This window comes from Opisthocomus hoazin, chromosome 29 (genome assembly GCF_030867145.1).
Source record: "Opisthocomus hoazin isolate bOpiHoa1 chromosome 29, bOpiHoa1.hap1, whole genome shotgun sequence".
Lineage (NCBI taxonomy): Eukaryota > Metazoa > Chordata > Aves > Opisthocomiformes > Opisthocomidae > Opisthocomus > Opisthocomus hoazin.
In genome coordinates, this window is record NC_134442.1 from 7,766,909 (window position 1) to 7,786,092 (window position 19,184).

The following is a 19,184-nucleotide window of genomic DNA, read 5'->3' on the forward strand; positions in this document are numbered from 1 at the left end:
GGAGGCTGTAATTCTTTGCCACAAGAATTATGCAAGAGGTGCATTAAACTATAGTTTGAATCACAGAGCAGGAGCAAACAAACAAAACTCACTTCAGTGCATCTACAAATCCTTTAGCTAAAGCGTTATCAGTAAAATACAAAATACAGACCTCAATATCTGGCGACAGGGACCACGAGCAGAACAAGAGAAATGTGCTCTAAGGATCCATTCTTCTCCTTACATCATGCCAGTGAGATAAGAGACTTGAAAGAATTTTCCTGTTTCAAAAGAAAAATGAGTATGGTTTTCCTATCTAACAGGATGCAAGATGCACATAGCCACTCAAAAAAAAAACACCCCATGGTTTGTTTTTAAATACAGACAAGCTAGAGTTTAAAGTGTGATGGGTTATGATTTCATGTGGCTTGTTACATATAGAGCTCTAAAAATTACTGACATTTCATGTGGCTTGTTACATATAGAGCTCTAAAAATTACTTATATTTCATGTGGCTTGTTACATATAGAGCTCTAAAAATTACTGACATTTCATGTGGCTTGTTACATATAGAGCTGGGGGGCGTTGGCCCCCCCAGCATTGATTGATGGAGTTAGTTATCGATTTACTGGCTTATTGATTTATTACTGTTTATTTATTCACTAATTTACTTATTTATTCATTTATTCATTTACTAATTTATTTATTTATCTATTTACTTATTTATTTATTTACTTACTTTACTTATTTATTTATTTACAATTTACTAATTTATTTATTTACGGATTTATTTATTTATTCATCTACTAATTTATTTGTTTACCAATTTACTTATTTATTCATTTACTAATGTATTTATTTATTCATCTATTGACTAATGTATTTATTCATTTATTCCTATTTATTTATTTACTAATTTACTTATTTATTCACTCACTAATTTATTTATTTACTTATTTATTTACTTACTAATTTACTTACGTATGTACTTACTAAGTCATTTATTTACTAATTCATTTACTCATTTATTCATTCATTTATTTACTAATTTATTTATTTATTTACTAATTTACTTATTCCTTTACTAATATATTTATTTACCAATTTATTCACTTATTTATTTATTTACCAATTTATCTGTTTCTTTCCTTATTCATTTATTTGCTAATTTACTTCTTTATTTCCCAATTTATTTATTTATTTACTTATTTATTTACTAATTTATTCATTTACTAATTTGTTTATTTATTTACTAATTTAGTTATTTACTTATTTCTTTACTAATACATTTATTTACCAATTTATTCATTTATTTATTCATTTACCAATTTATCTGTTTCTTTACTTATTCATTTATTTGCTAATTTACTTCTTTATTTGCCAATTTATTTATTTACTGACTTATTTATTTATTTACTAATTTATTCATTTACTTATTTATTTATTACTAATTTCTACGTTTATTACCAATATATTTCTTTATTTACTTACCAATTTGTTCATTTACCAATCACAGACTGGGACACCCCCCCGCAGTTCCCACTCTGTCTTCTTCTCCCCGCTTCCGCGTCCCTTTGGGCTTCCCTGGGCGCCGCGAGGATCTCCTGTCAGATGTTCCTCAGCGGTTCCTCAGCCTGGGACTCAGAGGAACCTCCTGGCCTGAGCTGCCATGGCTGCTGGGGAAGGGGGAGGAGCTTGTTCTCCTGTCAGATGTTCCTCAGCGGTTCCTCAGCCTGGGACTCAGAGGAACCTCCTGGCCTGAGCTGCCATGGCTGCTGGGGAAGGGGGAGGAGCTTGTTCTCCTCTCAGATGTTCCTCAGCGGTTCCTCAGCCTGGGACTCAGAGGAACCTCCTGGCCTGAGCTGCCATGGCTGCTGGGGAAGGGGGAGGAGCTTGTTCTCCTGTCAGATGTTCCTCAGCGGTTCCTCAGCCTGGGACTCAGAGGAACCTCCTGGCCTGAGCTGCCATGGCTGCTGGGGAAGGGGGAGGAGCTTGTTCTCCTGTCAGATGTTCCTCAGCGGTTCCTCAGCCTGGGACTCAGAGGAACCTCCTGGCCTGAGCTGCCATGGCTGCTGGGGAAGGGGGAGGAGCTTGTTCTCCTGTCAGATGTTCCTCAGCGGTTCCTCAGCCTGGGACTCAGAGGGACCTCCTGGCCTGAGCTGCCATGGCTGCTGGGGAAGGGGGAGGAGCTTGTTCTCCTGTCAGATGTTCCTCAGCGGTTCCTCAGCCTGGGACTCAGAGGAACCTCCTGGCCTGAGCTGCCATGGCTGCTGGGGAAGGGGGAGGAGCTTGTTCTCCTCTCAGATGTTCCTCAGCGGTTCCTCAGCCTGGGACTCAGAGGGACCTCCTGGCCTGAGCTGCCATGGCTGCTGGGGAAGGGGGAGGAGCTTGTTCTCCTCTCAGATGTTCCTCAGCGGTTCCTCAGCCTGGGACTCAGAGGGACCTCCTGGCCTGAGCTGCCATGGCTGCTGGGGAAGGGGGAGGAGCTTGTTCTCCTCTCAGATGTTCCTCAGCGGTTCCTCAGCCTGGGACTCAGAGGGACCTCCTGGCCTGAGCTGCCATGGCTGCTGGGGAAGGGGGAGGAGCTTGTTCTCCTGTCAGATGTTCCTCAGCGGTTCCTCAGCCTGGGACTCAGAGGAACCTCCTGGCCTGAGCTGCCATGGCTGCTGGGGAAGGGGGAGGAGCTTGTTCTCCTCTCAGATGTTCCTCAGCGGTTCCTCAGCCTGGGACTCAGAGGAACCTCCTGGCCTGAGCTGCCATGGCTGCTGGGGAAGGGGGAGGAGCTTGTTCTCCTGTCAGATGTTCCTCAGCGGTTCCTCAGCCTGGGACTCAGAGGAACCTCCTGGCCTGAGCTGCCATGGCTGCTGGGGAAGGGGGAGGAGCTTGTTCTCCTGTCAGATGTTCCTCAGCGGTTCCTCAGCCTGGGACTCAGAGGAACCTCCTGGCCTGAGCTGCCATGGCTGCTGGGGAAGGGGGAGGAGCTTGTTCTCCTGTCAGATGTTCCTCAGCGGTTCCTCAGCCTGGGACTCAGAGGGACCTCCTGGCCTGAGCTGCCATGGCTGCTGGGGAAGGGGGAGGAGCTTGTTCTCCTGTCAGATGTTCCTCAGCGGTTCCTCAGCCTGGGACTCAGAGGAACCTCCTGGCCTGAGCTGCCATGGCTGCTGGGGAAGGGGGAGGAGCTTGTTCTCCTCTCAGATGTTCCTCAGCGGTTCCTCAGCCTGGGACTCAGAGGAACCTCCTGGCCTGAGCTGCCATGGCTGCTGGGGAAGGGGGAGGAGCTTGTTCTCCTGTCAGATGTTCCTCAGCGGTTCCTCAGCCTGGGACTCAGAGGAACCTCCTGGCCTGAGCTGCCATGGCTGCTGGGGAAGGGGGAGGAGCTTGTTCTCCTCTCAGATGTTCCTCAGCGGTTCCTCAGCCTGGGACTCAGAGGGACCTCCTGGCCTGAGCTGCCATGGCTGCTGGGGAAGGGGGAGGAGCTTGTTCTCCTGTCAGATGTTCCTCAGCGGTTCCTCAGCCTGGGACTCAGAGGAACCTCCTGGCCTGAGCTGCCATGGCTGCTGGGGAAGGGGGAGGAGCTTGTTCTCCTCTCAGATGTTCCTCAGCGGTTCCTCAGCCTGGGACTCAGAGGGACCTCCTGGCCTGAGCTGCCATGGCTGCTGGGGAAGGGGGAGGAGCTTGTTCTCCTCTCAGATGTTCCTCAGCGGTTCCTCAGCCTGGGACTCAGAGGGACCTCCTGGCCTGAGCTGCCATGGCTGCTGGGGAAGGGGGAGGAGCTTGTTCTCCTGTCAGATGTTCCTCAGCGGTTCCTCAGCCTGGGACTCAGAGGAACCTCCTGGCCTGAGCTGCCATGGCTGCTGGGGAAGGGGGAGGAGCTTGTTCTCCTCTCAGATGTTCCTCAGCGGTTCCTCAGCCTGGGACTCAGAGGGACCTCCTGGCCTGAGCTGCCATGGCTGCTGGGGAAGGGGGAGGAGCTTGTTCTCCTGTCAGATGTTCCTCAGCGGTTCCTCAGCCTGGGACTCAGAGGAACCTCCTGGCCTGAGCTGCCATGGCTGCTGGGGAAGGGGGAGGAGCTTGTTCTCCTCTCAGATGTTCAAGTCACAAGACTTGAAGGACCAGCAGAGAAGGCTCCGGTCTCTGCCTGTGCTCACTACAGGGAAGAGGCCCCAGGGCACTCATCACCAACCAGCCAATAGCAACCACCACTTCCAGCACTGACTGCTCACCACATCTTGGAGACATTTTTCCCTCCGTGGAGGGACACCAGGTCAGAAGTTCATGTTTGCTTTGTATGGACAAGACCTACGCATGCACCTTGTGCCCTCCAGAGGGACCTTGAAGAGCTTGAGATGTGGGTGTCTGCAAACATCTTGGAGTTTGGAAAGGCAGCAAGGAGAACTGGAAGACTCATAGAATAATTTGGGTTGGAAGGGACTTTTGAAGGTCACCTAGTCCAACCCCCCTGCCATGAGCAGGGACATCTTCAACCAGATCAGGTTTCTCGGAGCCCCGTCCAACCTGACCTGGGATGTTTTCAGGGATGGGGCACCCACCATGTCCCTGGGCAACCTGTTGCAGTGTTTCCACCACCCTCATTGCGAAAAAGTCTTCCTTACAGCCAGCCCAAATCTACCCTCTTTTAGCTTAAAACGGTCACCCCTTCTTCTGTTGGAAAAGGCCTTGGTTGGTCCCCATCTTATCACTTCCAGTACTGAAGACCACAGTAAGGTGCAGCCCATTTGACAGCCATTTCTCCAAACCTTCATGACTGAGCAGTGCAGGACCAAAAGGAAGCGTAATCATTGAGTGGCTACAAAATCCAGGTATCCATGAAAGCTGAAATGAATCCAACAAATCTATCCATGAAAGCTCAAATGGATCCAACAAATCTATCCATGAAAGCTCAAATGGATCCAACAAATCTATCCATGAAAGCTCAAATGAATCCAACAAATCTATCCATGAAAGCTCAAATGAAGCCAACAAATCTATCCATGAAAGCTCAAATGAATCCAACAAAGCTATCCATGAAAGCTCAAATGAAGCCAACAAATCTATCCATGAAAGCTCAAATGAATCCAACAAATCTATCCATGAAAGCTGAAATGAAGCCAACAAAGCTATCCATGAAAGCTCAAATGGATCCAACAAATCTATCCATGAAAGCTCAAATGGATCCAACAAATCTATCCATGAAAGCTCAAATGGATCCAACAAATCTATCCATGAAAGCTCAAATGAAGCCAACAAATCTATCCATGAAAGCTCAAATGAAGCCAACAAATCTATCCATGAAAGCTCAAATGGATCCAACAAATCTATCCATGAAAGCTCAAATGGATCCAACAAATCTATCCATGAAAGCTCAAATGAAGCCAACAAAGCTATCCATGAAAGCTCAAATGAAGCCAACAAATCTATCCATGAAAGCTCAAATGAATCCCCACAGCCCCCCCTCAGGCCGTGACGTCAGACACACCCCAGGCCGGCCAGCACCAATGGGGAGGCGCGGCCTTGGCCCCGCCCCCAGCAGTCCCGGCCAGGAGCTGCGCGGTGATTGGCTCCCTGCGCCAGGTGGGAGGACCCCGAGTGGGGGAGCCCCCGCCCGCAGAAAGGGGGGGGGGCAGGGCCCTCCCAGACACCCCCTGCCCCCGGGCCCAGCCGAGCCCCAGGAACCCCCGGGGTCCGGAGGAGGAGGAGGAGGGGGGGGAGGAAGAGGACGAGGAGGAAGAGGAGGAGGAGGACGAGGACAAGGAGGAGGAGGAGGAGGAGGAGGATGAGGAGGAAGAAGAGGACGAGCAGAACAACAATGACGAGGAGGAGGAGGAGGAGGAGGAGGAGGAGGAGGAGGAGGAGGAGGAGGAAGAAGAGGATGAGGAGGAAGAGGAGGAGGAGGACAAGGACAAGAAGGAGGAGGAGGAGGAGGAGGAGGAAGAAGAGGACGAGGAGGAAGAGGAGGAGGAGGACGAGGACAAGAAGGAGGATGAGGAGGAGGAGGAGGAGGAGGAAGAAGAGGACGAGGAGGAAGAGGAGGAGGAGGAAGAAGAGGACGAGCAGAACAACAATGACGAGGAGGAGGAGGAGGAGGAGGAGGAGAACGACATCCAGGATGAAGAGAAGGAGAAGGAGGATGGGAATGAGGAGGAGGAGGAGGAGGAGGAGGAAGAAGAGGACGAGGAGGACGACAATGATGAGGAGGAGGAGGAGGAGGAGGAGGAGGACAACGACAACCAGGACGAAGAGAAGGAGAAGGAGGATGGGAACGAGGACAACAACGACGAGGAGAAGGAGGAGGAGGAAGAAGAGGACGAGGAGGACAACAATGATGAGGAGGACGAGGAGGAAGAGGAGGAGGAGGACGAGGATGAGGAGGAGGAGGAGGAGGCCGACAACAACCAGGATGAAGAGAAGGAGAAGGAGGATGGGAACGAGGAGGAGGAGGAGGAGGAAGATGATGAGGATGAGGATGACAACGAGGAGAAGGAAGAGGAGAAATAAGAGGACAAGGAGGAGGAAGCACAGGACGAGGAGGACGAGGAGGAAGAGGAGGATGAGGACGAGCAGAAGGAGGAGGAGGAGGAGGAGAAGGAGGAGGAGGAGGAGGAGGAGGAGAAGAAGGACGACGACAACCAGGATGAAGAGAAGGAGGATGGGAACGAGGAGGAGGAGGACAAGAAGGAGGAAGAAGAGGACGAGGAGGACGACAATGACAAGGAGAACGAGGAGGAAGAGGAGGATGAGGACGAGAAAGAGGATGAGGAGGAGAAGGAGAAGGAGGATGGGGACGAGGAGGAGGAAGAAGAGGACGAGGAGGACGACAATGACGAGGAGGAGGAGGACGAGGAAGATGATGAGGACAAGGATGATGACAAGGAGAAGGAGGAGGAGGGGGAGGACGACGACGAGGAGGAGAAGGAGGAATAAGAGGATGAGGAGGAGGAAGCAGAGGACGAGGAGGACAAGGAGGAAGAGGAGGAGGAGGACAAGGAGGAGGAGGAGGAGAAGGAGGAGGATGAGGAGGAGGAGGAGGAGAAGGATGACGACAACCAGGATGACGAGAAGGAGAAGGAGGATGGGAATGAGGAGGAGGAGGAGGAGGAGGAGGAAGCAGAGGACGAGGAGGAAGAGGAGGAGGAGGACGAGGACGAGAAAGAGGATGAGGAGGAAGAGGAGAAGGAGAAGGAGGATGGGAACGAGGAGGAGGAGGACAAGGAGGAGGAAGAAGAGGACGAGGAGGACGAGGAGGAAGAGGAGGATGAAGACGAGGAGGAGGAGCACAACAACGAGGACGAGGAGGAGGAGGAGGAAGAGGATGAGGACGTGGTGGAGGAGGAGGAGAAGCAGGAGGATAAGGAGGACACGGAGGATGAGGAGGAGGAGGAAGAGGAGGTCGAGGAGGAGGAGGAGGATGAAGATGGGGAGGAGGAGGAGGACGAGGAGGAGGAGGAGTGGGAGGAAGAGAAGGACGAAGAGAAGGGTGAGGAGGAGGAGGAGGAGGAGGAGGAAGAAGAGGACGAGGAGGAGGAGAGGGAGGAGGAGGAGGAGGAGGAAGATGATCATGTGCCCCCCAGATCGCCCCTCTGCCCATAGATCTCCCCCTTGCCCCATAGATCCCTGCGACCCATAGACTGCACCTCTGCCCCACAGATCTCCTCTCTGCCCCATAGATCCCTGTGCCCCACAGATCCCCCTCTATCCCATAGAGCCCCTCAGCCCCACAGATTCTCCTTCTGCCCATAGACCAACTCTGCCCCATAGATCTCTTGTGCCCCACAGATCCCTCGAAAGAATAGTTCCTCATAGATCACTGTGCCCCATAGATCCGCACTGTGCCCCATTGATCCTTGTGCCCCACAGATCTCCACTGCGCCCCACAGATCCCCTCTGCCCCATAGATCCGCACTGTGCCCCATCGATCCCCTCTGCCCCACAGATCCCCTCTGCCCCATAGATCCACTGTGCCCCATAGATCCCTTTGCCCCATAGATCCGCACTGTGCCCCATCGATCCCCTCTGCCCCACAGATCTACTCTGCCCCATAGATCTTTCTTCTGCCCCACAGATTTTCCCTCCGACCCACAGATCCCCCCGTGCCCCATAGATTCCCTCTATGCCCAATAGTTCCCTCCTGCCCCATAGATCCTCCCTCCGACCCATAGATCCCCCATGCCCCACAGATCTCTTCTGCCCCACAGATCCACCCACCCCATAGATCCACTCTCTGATTCATAGATCGCTCTGCCCCATAGATCTTTCTTGTGCCCCATAGATCTCCCCCTCTGCCCCACAGATCCTTGTGCCCCACAGATCTCCACTGCGCCCCACAGATCCCCCCTCTGCCCCATAGATCCTCCCTCTACCCCATAGATCCTCTCTCTGCCCTATAGGTCTTCCCTCTGCCCCATAGATCCCGGTGCCCATAGATCCCCTCAGCCCCATAGATGCCCCCTCTGCCCCATAGATCTCCGCTAAGACCCATAGATCCGTCTGCCCCATAGATTTCTGAGCCCCATAGATCTTCCCTCTGCCCCACAGATCCCTTCTGTATCCCACAGACCCTCCCTGTGCCCCATAGATCCCCACCTGCCCCATAGATCACTGTGCCCCATAGATCCCTCTGCCCCACAGATCCCTGTGCCCCACAGAACCCTCTGCTGCCTCATAGATTCGCGCTCTGCCCCATAGATCCCTCTGCCCTATAGATCCTCCCCATACCCCACAGCTCCTCCCTCTGCCCAGAGAATCCCCTGTGCCCCACACGTCCTCCCTCTGCCCCATAGATCCCGTCTCTGCCCCATAGATCCCCACTGTGCCCCACAGATCACCTGGGCCCCACAGTTGCCTCTGCCCCATAGATCCTCCCTCTGCCCCATAGATCCCGTGTGTCCCACAGAACATCCCTCTGCCCCATAGCTCCGTGCACCCCATAGATCACCCTCTGCCCCATAGATCCCCGTGCCCCATAGATCCATTCTGCCCCACAACTTCCTGAGCCCCACAGATCCCCTCTGCCCCACTCGTCTTCCCTCTGCCCCATAGATCCCCACCTGCCACACAGATCCCCGTGCCCCATAGATTCTTTCTGGGCCCCATAGATCACAACTCTGCCCCACAGATCCATGTGTGCCCCACAGATCCTCCTTGTGCCCCATAGAAACCGGCGCCCCATAGATCCTTCCTGTGCCCCATAGATTCCTGTGCCCCATAGATCCCTCTGCCCCATAGAACCCGGTGTCCCATAGATCCCCCTGTGCCCCATAGATCCCCCTGTGCCCCATAGATCCCCACTGTGCCCCATAGATCCTCCCTCTGCCCCATAGATCCCCCTGTGCCCCACAGATCCTCGCTGAGCTCCATAGGTCTCCTTCTGCCCCACAGATCCTCTGTGCCCCATAGATCCCCACCTGCCCCATAGATCCTCCAGCTACCCCACAGATCTCCTCTGCCCATAGATCCCCTCTGCCCCATAGCTCCGTGCGCCCCACAGATCCCTGGGCTCTATAGATCGCTCCTCTGCCCCATAGATCCTGATTGTGCCCCACAGATGTCCCCTGTGCCCCACAGATTCCCATAGATCTGACCCATAGATCCCCACACCCCATAGATCCCTGTGACCCACAGATCTTCCTCTGCCCCATAGATCCTCCTTGTGCCCCACAGATCCCTGTGCCCCATAGATCCCCTCTGCCCCACATGTCCCTTCTGCCCCACAGATCTTGTCTGCCCCACAGATCCCCTCTGCCCCACAGATCCGCCCATGGCCCATACATCCCCTCTGCCCCATAGATCGCTGAGCCCCATAGATCACTCTCTGTGCCCCATGGATCAACTCTGCCCCACAGATCCCCCTCTGCCCCACGGATTCTCCTTCTGCCCCCATAGACCCAACTCTGCCCCATAGATCTCTCATGCCCCATAGATCCCGCGTCCCAACGGATCCGCTCTGCCCCATAGATCCGCTCTGCCCCATAGATACCTCCTCTGCCCCATAGATCCTCGTTCTGCCCCACAGATCCTTTCTCTGCCCCATAGTTCCGCTCTGACCCATAGATCCTCTCTGCCCCATAGATCCCTTTTCTGCCCCATAGATCCTCGCTCTGCCCATAGATCCTCTCTGCCCCATAGATCCTCGCTCCGCCCCACAGATCCCTGCCCCCCACAGCCCCCCCCCCCGCTCGATCCCCGGGGGCGGGGCCGGGGGCGGGGCCAGGGCAGCGGGCGGGGCCCAAACCCACCCCCCCCCCTCTGGGGGGCGAACCCGGTTTTTGGGGCAAAAAACCCCATTTTGGGGTCAAAACCCCCATTTTGGGGGGTCAAAAATCTCATTTTTTGGGCAAAAAAAACCCATTTTGGGGCCAAACCCCCCATTTTGGGGCCAAAAACCCCATTTTTGGGGTCAAAAACCCCCATTTTGGGGGGTCAAAAATCTCATTTTTTGGGCAAAAAAACCCATTTTGGGGCCAAACCCCCCATTTTGGGGCCAAAAAAAACCATTTTTGGGGTCAAAACCCCCATTTTGGGGTCAAAAATCTCATTTTGGGGTCAAAACCCCCATTTTGGGGGTCAAAAATCTCATTTTTCGGGTCGAAAATCCCATTTTTGGGGTTGAAAACCCCCTTTTGGGGCCCCAAACCCCCTTTTTTTGGGGTGAAAACGCTGCATTTTGGGGTCCGAACCCCCTTTTTTTAGGCTCAACCCCTCATTTTGGGGCAAAAACCTCAATTTTGGGGTCAGAACCCCCAATTTTGGGGAACAAACTTAACTTTTAGGGTCCACGCCCTCCAGTTTTGGGGCCAAATCCACCTTTTTTGGGTGCAAACCCATTTTTGGGGGTGAAAAACCTCAATTTTAGCGTCCAAACCCCCATTCTGTGACCAAAAAGTGACATTTTTGGGGCCCAAACCTTCATTTTTGGGTCAAAAACCTCATTTTTTAGTTCCAAAAGCTCCTTTTTAGGATCAAAACCACCATTTTGGGGTCTAAAACTCCATTTTTGGGGCCAAACCCCGCATTTTAGGGTCAAAAATCTCATTTTTAGGACCCAAATCCTGTTTTTTTGAGCTCCAAATCGCATTTTTCACCTCCAAAAATGTCATTTTTTGGGTCCACACACCCCTTTTTTGGGGGCAAAACTCCCTTTTTTAGGGTCCAAACCCCCTTTTTAGGCCCCAAAAATCACATTTTTGGGTCAAAACCTCGATTTTTCAGCTCCAAAATCCCGTTTTGGGGGGTCCAAAAGCTCCTTTTCAGGGCCCAAAATCGTGCTTTTTGGCTTTTGGGCCCAAAAAGGAGGGTTTGGACCCAAAAAATGAAATTTTGCAACCAAAAACTGAGGATTTAGACCCCAAAAATGTAAATTTGGGCCCAAAATGAAAATTACAGAGCTCAAAAATGAGGGTTTGGACCCCAAAAAAGAGATTTTGTACTCAAAAATGAGGGTTTAGTGCCCCAAAAACGTGGTTTCTGGCCCCAAATATGAGGCTTAGGCCCCACAAATGGGTGTTTGGGTCCAAAAAATGAGGATTTAGACCCCAAAAATGAGGATTTGGCCCCCAAAAAGGGGATTTGGTGCCATAAAAAGAGCAGTTGGACCCAAAAAAAAGCTTTTGGGCCCCAAAAATGAGGGGTTTGACCCCAAAAATGGGTGTTTGGGCCCCAAAAATGAGGATTTAGACCCCAAAAAATGTGATTTGGGGCCCAAAAATTGGGGTTTAGGCCCCAGAAATGTGGTCACTGGCTCAAAAAATGAGGGGTTAGACCCCAAAAATGGGGATTTTGGGACCAAAAATGACGATTTAGAGCCCCCAAAATGTGATTTCTGTCCTCAAAAATGAGGTTTTAGACCCAGAAAAGTGCATTTTGGACCCAAAAAATGAGGTTTTGGGGGCTAAAAAGGGGGTTTGGACCAAAAATTGTGCATTTGGGCCCAAAAATGACCCTAAAAATGAGGGGTTTAACCCAAAAATGAGGGTTTGGGCCCTAAAAATCATATTTTTGACCCAATAAACCAGTGTTTGGACCCCAAAAACCAGATTTTGGACCCAAAATCTGAGGGCTTGGAACCAAAAAACGAGGTTTTTGACCCAAAAATGAGAGTTTGGACCCTAAAAACCAGAATTTTGACCCAAAAATGAGGGCCCAGGCTCCAAAAATGTGGTTTCGGGCCTAAAAAAAATGAGATTTTTTGAGCCTAAAAAGGGGATTTGGGGCCCCAAAAATGTGGTTTGGGCCCAAAAAAAGCGAGTTTGGGCCCTAAAACGTGGGGTCGGACCCAAAAACTGAGGGTTTGGACCCAAAAATGGTGTTTGGGACCCCAAAAATGAGGCTTCAGACCCCTAAAAATGAATATTTGGACCCAAAAATGTGGGTTTAGGCCTAAAAAATGAGGGCTTTGGCCCAAAAACCGGGTCTTCGGGCCCAAAAAGGGGGGTTCAGACCCCAAAAATGTGGTTTCTGGCCCAAAAATCCATGGTTTAGGCCCCAAAAACGTGATTTTGGGGCCAAAAATGAGGATTTAGAGCCGAAAAATGTGGTTTCTGGCCCAAAAAGTGAGGGTTTAGGCCCAAAAAATGGGATTTTGGGCCTAAAAAAAGGGATTTCGGGCCCCAAAAAATGAGGATTTAGGCCCCAGAAATTGTTGGTTTGGGCCCAAAAATCAGGATTTAGACCCAAAAAATGTGGTTTTCAGCCCTAAAAATCAGGGTTTCTGCCCAAAAAATGCGATTCTGGACCCCAAAAATGAGGTTTTGGACCCAGAAAATGAAGGTTTAGACCCCAAAAATGAGGTTTTAGGCCCCAAAAATGTGATTTTGGACCCCAAAAAATGAGGATTAAGACGCAAAAATTGAGGTTTTTGACCAAAAAAAGTGGGATATGGACCCTAAAAACCAGATTTTGCACCCAAAAATGAGGGTTTAGATCCTAAAAATGAGGGGTTTGCCTCAAAAATGAGGGTTTGGCCCCTAAAAAGCAGATTTTGGACCCAAAAATGAGGATTTGGGCCCGAAAAATCGAATTTTTGACCTGCTAAATCAGGGTTTGGACCCTAAAAACCAGATTTTTGACCCAAAAACGCAGGCTTTGGACCCTAAAAATGAAGTTTTTTACCCAAAAAAGCAGGGTTTGGACCCTAAAAACCAGAATTTGGACGCCAAAACGAGGGCTCGGACCCAAAAACTGCGGGTTTTGACCCAAAAATGAGAGTTTGAACCAAAAAAAACGGATTTTTTGGCCCACAAATGAGGGTTTTGACCCTAAAAATCGGGGTTTTGACCCCAAAACCACCGGGTTTGGAACTTGAAAACCAGATTTTTGCCCCCAAAATGAGGGTTTGGGCCCAAAAAACCAGCTCCGGGCGGGGCCCCGGATCTCCTCAGGAGGCCACCGGTGGTGGGGACCTCGCTGGGCCTGGGGCCACCAGCGCCGCTGACCATGGCCAACCTTCTTGGAGACCTCCAATGCTGTTGACCCCGTTGGGTCTTGGAGCCTCCCAACGCCGTTGACCATGGCCAACCTTCTTGGAGCCCCCCAACGCCGTTGACCATGGCCAACCCTCTTGGAGACCCCCAACACTGTTGACCCCGTTGACTCTTGGAGCCCCCCAACACCATTGACCATGGCCAACCCTCTTGGAGCCCCCCAACGCCGTTGACCATGGCCAACCTTCTTGGAGCCCCTCAACACCATTGACCATGGCCAACCTTCTGGAAGACCTCCAATGCCGTTGACCATGGCCAACCCTTCTTGGAGCCCCCCAACGCCGTTGACCCCGTTGAGTTTTGGAGCCCCCCAACGCCGTTGACCATGGCCAACCTTCTTGAAGACCACCAATGCCATTGGACCCTGTTGAGTCTTGGAGCCCCCCAACGCCGTTGATCATGGCCAACCTTCTTGGAGACCCCCAACGCCGTTGACCATGGCCAACCCTCTTGGAGACCCCCAACGCCGTTGACCCCGTTGACTCTTGGAGCCCCCCAACACCATTGACCATGGCCAACCTTCTTGGAGCCCCCCAGTGCCTTTGACCCCGTTGGGTCTTGGAGCCCCCCAACGCCGTTGACCATTGCCAGCCTTTCTTGGAGCCCCCCAACGCCGTTGACCATGGCCAACCCTTCTTGGAGCCCCCCAACGCTGTTGACCGCGTTGAGTTTTGGAGCCTCCCAACGCCGTTGACCATGGCCAACCTTCTGGAAGACCCCCAATGCCATTGACCCCGTTGACTCCTGGAGCCCCCCAACGCCGTTGATCATGGCCAACCTTCTGGAAGACCCCCAACGCTGTTGACCCCGTTGAGTCTTGGAGCCCCCCAACGCCGTTGACCATGGCCAACCCTCTTGGAGACCCCCAACGCTGTTGACCCCGTTGAGTCTTGGAGCCCCCCAACGCCGTTGATCATGGCCAACCTTCTTGGAGCCCCCCAACGCCGTTGACCATGGCCAACCTTCTGGAAGACCCCCAATGCCATTGACCCCGTTGACTCCTGGAGCCCCCCAACGCCATTGATCATGGCCAACCTTCTGGAAGACCCCCAACGCTGTTGACCCCGTTGAGTCTTGGAGCCCCCCAACGCCGTTGACCCCATTGAGTTTTGGAGTCTCCCAACGCCGTTGACCATGGCCAACCTTCTGGAAGACCACCAATGCCATTGGACCCTGTTGAGTCTTGGAGCCCCCCAACGCCGTTGATCATGGCCAACCCTCTTGGAGACCCCCAACGCCGTTGACCCCGTTGACTCTTGGAGCCCCCCAACACCATTGACCATGGCCAACCTTCTTGGAGCCCCCCAGTGCCGTTGACCCCGTTGGGTCTTGGAGCCCCCCAATGCCGTTGGCCATGGCCAACCCTCTTGGAGCCCCCCAACGCCGTTGACCATGGCCAACCTTCTTGGAGCCCCTCAACACCATTGACCATGGCCAAACTTCTGGAAGACCTCCAATGCCGTTGACCATGGCCAACCCTTCTTGGAGCCCCCCAACGCTGTTGACCGCGTTGAGTTTTGGAGCCTCCCAACGCCGTTGGCCATGGCCAATCTTCTGGAAGACCCCCAATGCCGTTGACCCCGTTGACTCCTGGAGCCCCCCAACGCCGTTGATCATGGCCAACCTTCTGGAAGACCCCCAACGCTGTTGACCCCGTTGAGTCTTGGAGCCCCCCAACGCCGTTGACCATGGCCAACCCTCTTGGAGACCCCCAACGCTGTTGACCCCGTTGAGTCTTGGAGCCCCCCAACGCCGTTGACCATGGCCAACCTTCTTGGAGCCCCCCAGTGCCGTTGACCCCGTTGGGTCTTGGAGCCCCCCAATGCCGTTGACCATGGCCAACCCTCTTGGAGACCCCCAACGCCGTTGACCCCGTTGACTCTTGGAGCCCCCCAACACCATTGACCATGGCCAACCTTCTTGGAGCCCCCCAGTGCCGTTGACCCCGTTGGGTCTTGGAGCCCCCCAATGCCGTTGGCCATGGCCAGCCCTTCTTGGAGCCCCCCAACGCCGTTGACCATGGCCAACCTTCTGGAAGACCCCCAATGCCATTGACCCCGTTGACTCCTGGAGCCCCCCAACGCCGTTGACCATGGCCAACCTTCTGGAAGACCCCCAACGCTGTTGACCCCGTTGAGTCTTGGAGCCCCCCAACACCATTGACCATGGCCAACCTTCTTGGAGCCCCCCAGTGCCTTTGACCCCGTTGGGTCTTGGAGCCCCCCAATGCCGTTGGCCATGGCAAGCCCTTCTTGGAGCCCCCCAACACCGTTGACCATGGCCAACCTTCTGGAAGACCCCCAACGCCGTTGACCCCGTTGAGTCTTGGAGCCCCCCAACGCCGTTGACCATGGCCAACCCTCTTGGAGACCCCCAATGCTGTTGACCCCGTTGAGTCTTGGAGCCCCCCAACGCCGTTGACCATGGCCAACCCTCTTGGAGCCCCCCAACGCCGCTGACCCCGTTGAACCTTCTGGAAGACCCCCAGCGCTGGTGACCACGGCGGATCCTGAAGGCCACCAACGCCGCTGACCACGCCGAACCTTCTTGAAGACCCCCCCACCGCCCCTCCCCCACCCGCAGGCCCTCCCCCACCCCCAAACCCCCCGACTCAGCGTTTTCTCCCCCAAAAATGGGGAAGGGCCGCGCCCGCCGCCGCCGCCGAGGGGAAGTCCTCCCGCGCCCGGCCGCTTCCTCCCGAAGGGGGAAGAGAAACCGGGGGGGGCGCCGCCCGCCTCCAAAATTGCCCGTTTTTACCCTTTTTCACCCCAAAACGGAGCCGTGGGGCCTCCCGGCTCCAGAAATCGACCCGGATTTGGGGGTTTTTCACCCAAAATCAAGCTGGGAAGGCGGAGGAGAGGAGCGGCCAGGAGGGGGCGCCCCTCGCCATCGTCCCGCCGGTTGGGGGCGCTCCGCCAGCTCCAGTCGCCCAACTGGGATGAACTGGGAGCGGCTTTTTCCCCCGATTTGAGGGTTTTTTGACCCAAAAAAAAGCAGCGGCTCGCCCTCGCCCGGCCTTGCGCCGGCGGCCGGTGATGTCATCGCGACGCCGCGGCCGGCGATGGCGCAATCGGGGCCGAGCCCGGGGGCGGGGCTGCCGGGGCGGGGAGGGGGGGTTTTTTGGGGTGAAATGCCCCGGTTTTGGTCACTTTCCGCCTCGCCGCGGGAGAGGGGACGACGCCGACGCCGACGCGGCCGCCATGACGCCCCCGCGCCTCGTCCCGCTGCTGGGTGAGCCCCGCCCCCGCCCCCTCCCCCGCGCCGGCCCCAGCCCCGTTGCCGACCTTTTTACCCATTTCTGCCTTTTTTTCCCCGTTTCTGTCCTTTTTCCCCCATTTCTGCCCTTTTTTCCACCATTTCTATCCATTTTTGCCCATTTCTGCCCAATTTTGCCCATTGCTGTCCAATTTTCCCCATTTCTGCCCAATTTTCCCCATTTCTGCCTTTTTTTCCCATTTCTACCCTTTTTTTCCCATTTCTGGCTGCTTTTGTCCCGATGTCTTCCTTTTTTTCCGCATTTCTGACCTTTTTTGACCCATGTCTGCCCTTTTTCCCCCATTTCTGTCCGTTTTTACCCATTTTTGTCCTTCTTTTCCCATTTCTGGCCTTTTTTTAACCATTTCTGTGCTTTTTTCCCCTATTCCTGACCGCTTTCCCCCATTTCTGACTTTTTTTACCCATTCCTAACCTTTTCTCCCCATTTCAGACCTTTTCCCCCCAATTTTGGTCCTTTTTTCCCCATTTCTGGTCTTTTTTGCCAATTTCTGGCCTTTTCTCCCCATTTCTGACCCGTTTTCCCCCATTTTGGTCCTTTTTTTCCCCATTTCTGTCCTTTTTTTCCCCAATTCCTGTGCATTTTTCCCCATTTCTGAAGTATTTTCCCAATTTTGGACCATTTTTAACCAATTTCTGCCTTGTTTTTACCAATTCCTGACCTTTTCTCCCCATTTCCTTCCTTTTTTAACCAATGCCTGTACATTTTTCCCCATTTTCGATTTTTTTTCTCCATTTTGGTCTTTTTTTTGCCCATTTCTGACCATTTCCCCATTTCTGACCTTTTCCTCCCAATTTCTGGCCTTATTTGCCAATTTCTGGCATTTTTTTCCACACTTCTGACCCATTCTCCCCATTTCTGACCCATTTTTCACCATTTTTGTCCTTTTTTCCCCATTTCTGGCATTTTTTTCCCCCATTTTGGTCCCTTTTATCCCCATTTCTGGCCTTTTCCCCCCATTTTGGTGCTTTTTTCCCCATTTTGGAATTTTTTTGCCCATTTCTACCCTTTTTCCCCCTTTTTGGTTCTTGTTTTGCCCATTTCTGGCCTTTCTTCCCCATTTCTGACCCTTTCCCCCCATCTTGGTGCTTTTTTCCCCATTTCGGACCTTTTTTGTCCCAATTTCTTACTTTTTTCCCATTTCTGGCCTTTTTTTACCCATTCTGGTCCCTTTTTGCCCATTTCTGGCCTTTTTTACCCATTTCTGTGCTTTTTCCCCCATTTCTGTGCTTTTCCCCCCCATTTCGGTGCTTTTTTCCCCATTTTGGACCTTTTTTGACGCGATTTCTTCCCTTTTTTCCCCATTTCTGTCCCTTTTTTCCCCATTTCAGTATTTTTTCGCCCATTTCTGTCCATTTTCACCCATTTTGGTCCTTTTTTCCCCATTTCTGGCCTTCTTTTACCCATTTCTGTGCTTTTTTCCCCCATTTCTGACTGTTTTCACCCCATTTCCGCTCTTTTTTCCCTATTTCTGCCCTTCTTCCCCCATTTTGGTCCCTTTTTCCCCATTTCGGACCCCTTTTGTCCCGATTTCTTCCTTTTTTTCCCATTTCTGCCCTTTTTTTACCCATTTCTGGCCTTTTCTACCCGCTCCTGACCTTTTTTTTTCCATTTCTGACTGTTTTTTTCCCAATTTCTTCCTTTTTTTCCCATTTCTGCCCTTTTTCCCTTGTTTCTTCCCTTTTCACCCCATTTCTGCCCTTTTTTCCCCATTTCTGACTTTTTCCCCCCATTTTGGTCCCTTTTTCCCCATTTTGGCCTCTTTTGTCCCCATTTCTGACTGTTTTCACCCATTTCTAACCTTTTCCCCCATTTTGGGTCCTTTTTTCCTCATTTCTTCCTCTTTTTTCCCCATTTCTTCCCCTTTTTTACCCATTTTGATCCCTTTTTCCCCACTTCAGACCTCTTTTGCCCATTTTGGTCCCTTTTTCCTAATTTCTGCCCCTTTCCCCCCATTTCTGCCCCTTTTTTCCTACATTTCTGACCTTTTTTGACCCATTTCTGGCCTTTTTTGCCCCATTTTGATGCTTTTTTTCCCCATTTTGGACCCTTTTTGTCCCAATTTCTTCCTTTTTTCCCCATTTTCTGGCCCTTTTTACCAATTTCGGTGCTTTCTTCCCCGTTTCGGACATTTTTTCCCCATTTCTGCCCTTTTTTAAACCTATTTCTGTCCTTTTTTACCCATTTCTGAACTTTTTTCCCCCATTTCTGGCCTTTTCCCCCCATTTTGGTCCTTTTTTCCCATTTCTGTCCTTTTTTACTCATTTCTGACCTTTTTTCCCCATTTCAGTCCTTTTTTTCCCATTTTTTACCTTTTTCTCCATTTCTGCCCATTTTTTACCTATTTTAGCCCTTCTTTTTACCCATTTCTGCTCTTTTTTTCCCCATTTCTGTCCCTTTTTTCCCCATTTTGGACCTTTTTCCCCCATTTCTCCCCTTTTTTACCTATTTCTGTC